We start from the raw sequence: 9,828 nt of genomic DNA on the forward strand, positions 1-9,828 counted from the left end.
GAAGTCCAGATGTGGCTCATCCTCCGCTACGCTTGCAGGGGGAGGAGGAGGTGGATTTGACGGTGCAGCGGCGGCTGCCTGTCCAGCTTTCCTTGCATTTTTCGCCATTGATTTTCTCAACAATGATAAATCAAGCTCTCAATGAAAGCACCAGAATGTTGACCCAGATTTTGGTCAACTGACACAGAGTCAGAATATGCTTGATGTGAATGAATATGTTGACAAGAATAAAATGACGAAAAGTATTAAGAACACGATATTTTATAGTGGTTCGGCCCCAGGATCTGGTAATGACCTACGTCCACTTAGACTATTATTGATATAAGAATCAAAAGAGTGATCAAAGAACAAGGGTTCAATGAGTTTCACTAACCTCTGAAGAACAATACAATATTCCAAGGAAAATTACTCTAGTCTCAAATAATTCAAAAGCCAAAAGTCCCTTCCAAGGGTTCATAGAACGCTCTATAACAAATATAGATATTCTATTAATTATCCATTGTTACAACCATAATTGTCACTCAATCCTCTATAGATGGTCTACAATGAGATAGGACTAAAATGTCGTTTTACCCCTCATTGTATTTTATCCTTAAAACACTTAGTTCCTTGTAAATGATATTTCAGTAAACTAATTTAATTACTGAAATGAGATCTCTATCATTTAACACCTTGAACCAAACTAAAAGGAAACCATCGTTTCACTTCTTCATCAGAAGCTATAGATGTTCATATCTATGACTAACACTCCCACTCAATTATACTATCAAGTTCCCAAGATGTAAGTATGGGCTAGCCCGTAGGGTAAGCTGGTAACAAACAAGTCAAAGAACTCAAATAATACAATCAGTTAGAATACTAACCACTCAGAATTGAGATTGAATTGACCTATGGTCAACTATATGATATGACTAGAATAGATAATAACGGCATGTTTACTTATCTTATCACCTGTCAATATCGGTCCTGTCCGATGTAACAAATACATTCGATCTTATCTACTTTGCTAATGTTCTGGAAAGAACATAACACTGTAATGTGTAAGTAGATCATATCGTAGATTGGCAAGTCAGTGTAAATCCGGTGCACTGACTAATCTTAGGACTAACTTATTTTGAACATATAATCATATTTATATTCCACTGTGATTACGTCACTATAAATAAGAATAGCTATATGCTCGGGATTTAATAGAAGTTTATATTAAACAAATAATCATGAAAATAAAACATGTGAGCAAAGTGATTGACCAAGTCAAAAATTGATTTCTATTATTTTATTGATAATAAAATGAGATTACAAAGAATTTGGGTTTTAATTAGGGCATAAAACCCCAACAAGAGCTGGACCGACAGATTGCCAAAAAGATAGTAAGTTTTGTAAGGTTTTATAATCAATTTATTGTTTTTATTTATATAAACTAATTTAACTAAACAATATCTTGAGTAGGAGGACGTCAAAGAAAAATTGAGTCGTAACGAAATTACAACTCAGGGTCGAGATGACATCTTGACTCAAGCATTAGGGACACCAGAACACCCAGGTCGTGTTCGAGCTGGTGGGTATGATACTATATAATAATTGTTTTCTTTCAAGAATTATTTAGATTGGTTTAGTGATGGACTTTATTGATTGTTTTGTAGGTTCACTGCGACTGTTTCCAAAATGTTTGGAAAAAAACATGAAACAATGACTGCAAAAGAGGAGATTGCTCGGCTAAAAGCTGAGATTGAAGAGTTGAAAAGACATAAATTTAGGACAGAAGAGGAATTAGCTCAAAATGAAGAATATAATGAGGAAAACGATGAGTGTGGATACTATGATTATGGAAAATTTGATTAGGGACAATATTATGAGACTACAAATGATGAGGGAAAATATTATGAGAATACAAGTGATGAAGTCTATCGACCTGCCCCCAACGCAGATGATCATTTTCATCAAACCGAAGACTATCCTTTTGATGAAGATGATGGATCATCAATTTATGAGTCTCCGCCACCGCCGAGCTATGAAGTTCATTTGTGTTATGATAATATTGACAATGTAGTGGCTAAGGGTGTAATCATTGTACCAAACATGGGTAGCCAAATTACCATCCATGGAAATGTACTTAATGATTCAGTTGTGCGGGTTTGGCTTATAGATGTGTTACAAGAAGAATCTGAGATCCCTATTCCCTTTGGTAACATACGATATGTTGGGGACGCACGAGACACATTCCTGCTTTGGCCAAAAAATTTAATTGTGACTTGTCAGGTATAAAATTATTTGCTTAGATATTTAAATTTTATTTTTAAATGGGTACACTATATTGATATTTTAAATGCTATTATGTAGGGTCCTGTAATGACCCAACTATTTCTAAGACCTTGGATCATTAAAAAAACAAGTATTACAAAATAGAATGTAAAACATGGTATGGGTACCCATTGTTTAAAACATAAAAACATTGTTTGACAAAACATAAACTTTAAATACTAGTTGCGGAATTACATCAGAACATAATTTTTTTAAAAGACTAAAATAACGTCATCCTCGATCAACACACAATCCACTCAGTCCATTCATCCTCAACACACATGCCAAGCTTCCAAGAATCCTTCTGCCTCCATATCTAACTTCCTGCATCACACTAAAAAAATAAAGGAATGAGCCTAATGCCCAGCAAGGAAAAACTACTAACACCATAAACATACACATAAAATCATATCATAACATATGAAAAAAAACATATCATAAACATATACTATAAGCATACCATAAACATATGTCATATACTACTACAATGGCCATTATACTACTTAGGGCTTGTAAACTAAACAAGTCATATGCCCAATAGATTGGTGGGGATTGCTAGTCAAGCAAGTCATATGCCCATAAATTATTGGGGCTTGCTAGCTAGACAATTCATATGCCCAAGGTCTAATATCATACTATACATAATGTTAACATATCAAAGCACAACATAAGATAACATAACATATAACATAAGCATAACATATCATATAAGCATACAAAATTCTATAATATTTTTGTTATACCCAGATTTCGAGCCATGGTAAATGTGACCTCGAAAGTTGGATTCACAACAAATGGTCTCGTAAGGATTAGAGTATGCTCCAGGGTTGTATATCGAGCCTGCAAAGTACGATATATGACCTCAAATATGGTGACCTCGAAACGATCGCGACATCGGAAGGTAGCTCCGAGAACACCCTCATCTTCAGGGACGACTTCGGATCAGGGGTCGCGAGCTCGATGAATGTGCGATCTCGAAAGCCACGTGAACTCGAGAGATATCTTCAGCTCGACAGATGACGGGAAACCTGGGAAGCTAAAGCCTTAGAGATACGCGATAACCATCTTGAATATCTACAAGTATTATAAATATGAGATGTAATCCTCATTCATTAATGTAAATCCCCTAGAATCGTGGGATATTATTTGATCAGTTATGCGTTTCCTAGTCTTCAGGGACGTTTCCTTTTATATCTGATTATAGGCATTTAAAGCCATTTATTTTATTTACACAAAAAGAGTAACTACCCAAAATATGTGGGATAGTATTCTGCAGCCTTCTCTATAAATAGAGAGGCCATGCACCATTGTAAAGGGACCGAAATTCTGATCCTTGAGAGAAAACTCTGAAGAATTCATGCTTGAGAATTTTCAGAGATAATCTTGAGATTAATAACAGAGACTCGTGGACTAGGCAGATTTAACTGCTGAACCACGTAAAAATCGTGTGTTTGATTTGTTTTATTGTATTTGGCCATTATCAATTCTTGTTTATGTGCTCTTCTTTCACAGTTTGACGAAAAACGGCGTCAACAATTTTCCTTACCAAAACCGGGATATGAGAACAAATGCGGGACTTGGAACACTCCTAAACCAATAATAAGAATAGTGAGTATTTATAAAGAGTAAAGAATATATGTGGAAACTAAACTTTCAAGACGAAACTTACCAAGAAAGATCTTTAAGTTTCAAGAGTCTAATCAAAACCAATATCACTAGTTAGGATCTGAATAAAAGGACTAAAGAAACCAAAGAGTTTTAAAGGATTGAACTTAAAGAATAAAAGTACCTTAGTTGACCTTATGGATTGGTCTAACTCCAATACCAAAATATACTAAACCTCACTTCCCAAGTATTTTATAAAGCTTAAGAATGGCAAAGCTTTTTCCTTTCCCACCCAAGTGTATCACTCTTATGTTCTCACTAATACCTTGGAGTATGATCACAGCTGAAGAGTGAGGAGAAAGGCTGGGTTCTAAGTCCTATTTTTAGAGTTCTAGGAATAAAAATCTTCTTTTTGGCTTTGAATAAAAATAATTAATTTAATTGAAAATATTTGAATATTTTTCAGTCAAAGGCTTAGGAATTGGTCAAATTTTTCAGAGAGAGGTTGAAGGAGTCAAAGATTGATTTTTAAAATTAAAAACAAAAATAATAAAAACAAATAGAATCCTAACTTCTAACTCCTTAAATCTCGTAACTCTAATCTCACCTGTAGTAAAATCAACATATATGGAGCTGTAGAACTCCGATTTAGACTATCTTTATACAGTTAGAAAGCTAATTCAATTATCTACAACTTTCTAGAAATACTATTTTTCAAAATTCATAACATTACTGAGTCAAAAATAGGTTGGAAGTTATAGTACCCTAAAGTTACGAAAAATCTATTTAATTATCTAAATAACAACCTAATCCACAAATAAATAAAATTGTGACAAATGTCATGCTCCTAACAGATTTTGGTGAAGACTAAGTCTTATATTTCCCTTATTTTATCATTCAAATAATAATTCATTAATAATCATGCATATGACAAGTGTCATAATCCTATTGGCTCTATCTAAACCTTAGGAATAACATTGCTCATGACAAGTGTCATATTCTTATTGGCTCTATCTAAACCTTAGGTTATAATAATTATCATATTAATAACCAGCAATATTAATCAAACATTATGTTATAATTAATATTCTTAAACTATAGGTTAAACTTATAAAATCCATAACTATTGCTAGGAGTTTCCAACTAGGACCCGGTTTGAACCAAAATCCACGAAATCCAACATACTACAAATTAATACTAGATATTGCTACTACTACTACTATCTAACTAGCTAAATAAAATTCTGGGACTCTACAGGTCCATCTTCATCTAAACACAAATCACTATCACCAAGCCCACATTTACCATCAGTTGGATCTCACGTAGTCATCCTCGCTGAAATAACTAAACTAGAACCTTCAAATTGGTTAACAGATAACCAATGGGACAAAATTGATCTGAGTCTAAAATTTATAGTGAAGGGGTATTATTCCATTAAAGGAATAGGTGGGGTTGTACAAGTTCTCGTTGACCCGGAGTTTATAGGAGAAAGCGAGGCTTTCTTCATCACTTTGAAAGACTTTTATCAAGCAGCCTCCATGGATAATATTGGATCCTCAGCTATGCTGTTTGGTATGAGGTATGCATCAATTCAAATTGAACTCAATCTGTTATGTCATTACAAACTATTAGAGGAGTTTGAATACATTAGATAAGTTCTGAGATGAAATTGTGTGATGCGGAGATAACAGAAGATTGAGAACATGTGTGTCTTAGTGAAGTAGGTTCTGCGAAATTTGTGTGCTGCGGTGGCTTATGGTTGAGAACATACATGTTGTTTGTTGTATGTTTTGTTTGAATTGAATTAATAGGTACTAATAATTTTGGATATGCTATAGAAACAGAGGAAACTCTGCCCAATTTTTTTCGACGATATTAATTTATTAATTGAAAATGTAATATGAATGATTGATTCTACAGATGCATTTGGGAAAGCATGCACCCAAATTCACGACAATTATACAAATTTTTTGACACCGAATATCTTTCTATTGGCAATGATTAATGTAAAAATTATACGGTGGATCTTATAGCCAAATGGATGATGACTATGGATAGACGATGCCAAATATATTTCATTCCTTAGATTATTGAGTAAGAACGAACTACTTAAATATTATCACTACTATGGTTGAATTATAATTTTATAATAATCATAATTTATTATTGTTTTAGTCGACATTGGATGGTGGTGCTCGTGATGATGCGGGGGATGACAAAAAGGAATAGTGTTTAATTATCTAATCTATATTAACTTTTTAATTTTGCAGTGGTTTGACAAAAAGGAATATAATGTCAAAGAGGATCTACTACCACTACAAAGTGATTGGTTAGCAAGATTAATGCCATTTATTTCTGAAATCTAAGTTTTCATATGTATGTAAGATTAAAATGCTAACTTATATTGGTTAGAAAGATTAAAGTCATTGATTCATTATTAGCCAGTTATTTTGTATTAGTTATGAAATGTCACTACAACAAAAATGTTGTTTACCGGCGGAAATATTACCGGCGGAGACAGTCCGCCGGTAATAATACTATCTTTACCGGTGGAAAATCTATTATTACCGGCGGACAATCCGCCGGTAATAATCAGATTTTATTCACGCGGAAAACCTGCCGCCCAATTTATATTTCGCTTATTGCCGGTGGATTATTACCGGCGGGCTCCGCCGGTAATAATAATAAAAATATATCCGTTAAATACAATTACCGACGAAAGTATTATTGTCGGCGGACCTCCGCCGGCAATAACAATCTATATATCCAACCCATTCGTCTTCTCCGCGACCGTTCGTCCAACTCTCCAAACGCAAACCAGACGCAATAACCAGTTTTCAAAAGCTTTTTGGGATCGTATTCAGCTTTGTTTCATCACAATCAGTTTCTGGGTATGTAGTTATATGCTAATATAAATATATAATATATTTTTGTTGTAATCAATTAGATTTTTCTGATGGGATTGTTGTTTGAGTTATATTTTAGAGTTGGGTTCTGATTATAATTTTTGTTCTTCTATGCATCATGTTTCTAATATCATGCTCTGTTTCATGAATAAATTCATGTATTTCTTTTCATAATTTTTTTGCTGACAGTATTTTTCATCAAATACATATATAATAAGAAGGTTGGGCTAATATTTGGTTATGAACAATTTTCTTAATTATATATATTGAATTTAAATATTTCATTAATTTATAACAAATATATATATATATGTATATATTTCAGGGCTTCATTGGGAGTACTGAATCTTGCTATTGTTGTACTGCAGGTAAGTAATTTTCTATTTCATACATTTTTATTTTGTTCATTTAGTTTTAAAGAATATTAAAATATTGTTAGATATTATTAATGGATAATTTTTTATTATTGTTAAATTGTTATTATATTGTTAGAATGTTATAATGTATTTTTGTTATAGTTTAATTAAAATTATTTTAATATTGTGAAGTTTAGATTTTAATAAATTTGTTATTAATTATTAAAAAAATAGTTTAATGGTAGAGAAATAAAATATTAATAAATAATATAATAAATATTAAATTATAGAAAAAAGTTATTTTAATAACTTAGATAGTAATTGATATGAGAATAATAAAAATTAAATAATTAAAAATTTATTTATTAAAAAGTAAGTATTAAATAATATATGTAAACAATTATTAAGTAATTATATAAAAGAGTAGTTATAGAATTAATTAAATAAAAATAATTTCAATTAATTACATATTAATTATTAAGCTTTTAAAATAGTTATAATTAAATATGTTAAATAAATAAATAAATAATTTATTAATTAATTAAGTAACTAATTAATTTATTTATTATTAATTAAATAATTAGGAAAGATTTAAATTAATAATATGATAAATAAATAATTAAATGAATATTAAATAAACAAATAATTAAGTATTAATTAAATAATTAATTTTTTAGTAAAGGAAAAATTAGATAATAGATAATTAATTAATTAATTAAATAAATAAATAATTAATTAATTAATTAAGTATAAATTAAATAATTAGTAAACATTAGATAATAATAAGTTATTTAAATAAAGGAAAAATTAGATAATAGATAACTAATTAAATAAATAAATAAATAAGTATAAATTAAATAATTAGTAAACATTAGATAATAATAATTTATTTAAATAAAGGAAAAATTAGATAATAATTAACTAATTAATTAAATAATAAGTAAACATTTAAATTATTAATATGATTAATAAATTGATAAATAAATAAATAATTAAGTATTAATTAAATAATTAATTTTTTAGTAAAGGAAAAATTAGATAATAATTAACTAATAATAAGTAAACATTTAAATTAATAATATGATAAATAATTAAATAAATAAATAAACAATTAAGTATTAATTAAATAATTAATTTTTTAGTAAAGGAAAAATTAGATAATAGATAACTAATTAATTAAATAATTAATTATTTAAGTATTAATTAAATAATTAATATTTTAGTAAAGTAAAAATTAGATAATAGATAATTAAATAATTAATTAATTAAGTATAAATTAAATAATTAATTAAATAATTAGTAAACATTAGATAACAATAATTTATTTAAATAAAGGAAAAATTAGATAATAATTAACTAATTAATTAAATAATAAGTAAACATTTAAATTAATAATATGATTAATAAATTGATAAATAAATAAATAATTAAGTATTAATTAAATAATTAATTTTTTAGTAAAGGAAAAATTAGATAATAGATAACTAATTAAATAAATAATTAATTAATTAAGTATAAATTAAATAATTAGTAAACATTAGATAATAATAAATAAATAAATAATTTTAGGATAAAATAGCATAAAATATGATGATAAAACATAAAATAGCATAAAATTATTAAATGTGTTATAATATAATATAAAATTATTAAATGTTTTATAATATAATATAACAATTATATTATAAAAGCATTATAAAGTAGCATAAAACTATTAAATGTTTTATAATATAATATAACAATTATAATTGTTTATATTATAAAACATTTTAAAGTAGTTTAAAACTATTAAATGTTTATAATAGACTATTATAAACATTTTATAACACTTTAAAATATAAGACTATTCACATATCGTAAACTTATATACTTTTATAACACTTTAGATGGCAATTGACAAGACTTGGACGACATTGAGAAATCGTGCTTGTCGAGAATATTGGAACGGTCTACAAGCTTTTTTGACGATGGCGTCGGAATATAAGGATTCCTCTGGTAGAATTAGGTGTCCGTGTGTTAGATGCATAAATAATAGGCTTGAAACTTTACCTATGGTGAAAGCACACGTATTCGATTGGGGTTTTCATCGAGGTTACGAGAAATGGATATATCACGGTGAAGCGGAAGCAGATGTTGCCAATGTGGTGGACGCCAACGATGATGATGTTGATGAGATGATTCCTATGGTCGAAGACTTCCTTCTACCTACAACCGAAGAAGTTGAAAATAATCCTGCGGCGGGACAATTTTATGACGATCTGTTTGACGAGATAGAGGCTGAGTTATATCCTGGTTGTAATTGGATATCTTCTCTTAACTTTTTAGCAAAATTATTGCATTTGAAAGTTAGAGGCAAGATTCCCAATAAAATCTTCGATGAATTACTGAAATTACTAAAGCTTGCATTTCCAAAGGGAAATAAAATTCCATCAACCCACTATGAGGCTAAAAAAAGATTACAGAAATTAGGGTTAGGGTACTGTTGACGCCGTTTTTCGTCAACAGTGAAAGAAGAGCACGTAAACAATTACTAGTAATGGCCAATTAAAATATGACAATATAAAGCACGATTTTTTACGTGGTTCAGCAGTTAAATCTGCCTAGTCCACGAGTCTCTGTTATTAAACTCAAGATTATCTCTGAAAATTCTTAAGCATGAA

The sequence above is a fragment of the Humulus lupulus genome, chromosome X (assembly GCF_963169125.1).
Source record: "Humulus lupulus chromosome X, drHumLupu1.1, whole genome shotgun sequence".
Taxonomy (NCBI): Eukaryota; Viridiplantae; Streptophyta; class Magnoliopsida; order Rosales; family Cannabaceae; genus Humulus; species Humulus lupulus.